The sequence below is a fragment of the Chrysochloris asiatica genome, unplaced genomic scaffold (assembly GCF_000296735.1).
Source record: "Chrysochloris asiatica unplaced genomic scaffold, ChrAsi1.0 scaffold00084, whole genome shotgun sequence".
NCBI classification, from domain to species: domain Eukaryota; kingdom Metazoa; phylum Chordata; class Mammalia; order Afrosoricida; family Chrysochloridae; genus Chrysochloris; species Chrysochloris asiatica.
Window position 1 is genome coordinate 454180 of NW_006408602.1, and position 1845 is coordinate 456024.

The following is a 1845-nucleotide window of genomic DNA, read 5'->3' on the forward strand; positions in this document are numbered from 1 at the left end:
CTATAAGTTATCACATAACATGGATGAATCTTGAGGGCATTATGTTGAGTGATATTAGTCAGTTGCAAAAGGAGAAATACTGCATAGGGCCACTATTGTAAAAGGCTAAGATAAAGAATCCATTGTAAAGGGGAGAAGGGGAATTCTTTGCTGGTTACGGGATATGGATGGTGGGGTGAGGGAAAAGAGGGGAAGGTGAAGCACAGGATAGGGAATAGACACAGGATAGTTTGAGTGCTAGGAAGGAGGGCAATACACAAGAAGGGGATGTGGAATGGAAGAACAAGGCAGATGGGAAAACCATTAGGCAGGTTTGTATGGACTAAGTGGGAAAGAGGTAAATAGTGATGTATGCACAACCTTGGAACAATAGGGCTCTGGGGTACAGAGATTGAGAAATGTTGGAATGGGCAAAAGGGGGAAAATAATGTTAAGATGCTTGGCTGTTTTTTAAATCTTGGTTTCTATGGCATACCATTATAAAACTGACACTTGAGGGGGAGGGAAAGGAATAGTGAGAAATATCACCATAGAAAGCTTGTAAGTCCATCTTCTACCTTTAACTGTTTGGAATACCTAAAATGGGACTGCAACATGCCCAGTGAAGGAGGCTTCCTGTGGAACCTCTGCATTACATAAGACCATAGGTGGAATCCTGAAGAGCATCCAGAATCTTCTGAGGTGTGAATTTTCCACTTGAAAGGACAAACAGACCAGCCTGGAGGGACTAGAAGAACAGAAGAAACTTCATGAAAGAAAGACAGGAAAAAATACAAAACAAAAATTACAGTATGACTGACTACTACAAGAACAAGCAAGTTGTTCACCCAGGAGACATCAAGGCAAGTAGTCGGGTCCCCTCAGGGCTAACCCCTTTCCAAGACTAAGACTCAATGGGAATATATGAGCAGACATGTACTCTGATTGGTGACCAACATTCGTCACCGATAAGGGGAAGTGAGGGAAAAACAGCAATGAAGCTGTGAGGTAAGCCTACAACTTTCAATAAACTCCTGTGAACCCCGGTGGAGACCTGGATGGCCAACAGTGTGGCAAGACCTTGGGACTCTTGGGCCCGGAGTCAATGACAGAGGACTAGAGTGGAGTGTGAAGGATACAGCTTGTAAGAAGAGATGGCTTATGCATAAGAACCCCCACACTTGCAGATAATACCTACTTGACCTGGCTTCAATGACTGGATGATCAGAGCTCAACTAGAAGAAAGAAGAGAGAAAAAAGAGTAATCTGATACAATTTGATGAACTTGACCTACACCCATGGATGCAGTAGCTCAAAAGAGGGAATAAATCTTTACAGAGAGGATCATTGCCACCCCCTCCATACACAGAGTAGATAGGGATGGGCAACTTGGACATTGGCTACCCAAAATGTGTTGGCTACAAAGACAAGAAGTGACTGGCTTACAAGCTTTCAAGAGTGAGCCTAGATCCAGAGGGCACGGAGGAAGGTAGAATCTCTACTGAGTAGTATCCAATCTGTCTGGGTGGAGCTAATGAAAGGAGATGGGGATAGTCCCCTCATTGTACAATGGTGATTAATTGTTATCAGGACTGATTGTGAGGGTTGGAAATATAAAGGTGGACATTTTGTAGTAAAAGGAGAGGAGTGATTGTCTTTGCATTCCAGGAGCAGAGGTCCCTGGAACCATCAGAGGAAAATAGCAGATTGAGAGATCCTACCAAGAGAAGCAGTGATGCCAGAGATGGAGGCAGAGATGACAATGTGGAGAAATGGAACCGCTGGGGACTCTAGACCCAGAGAGGGAGAGGGGCTGTATGCTGATGACTGGGGGCCAGGCTTGCAAGGTATACACTTTGGTTGGTT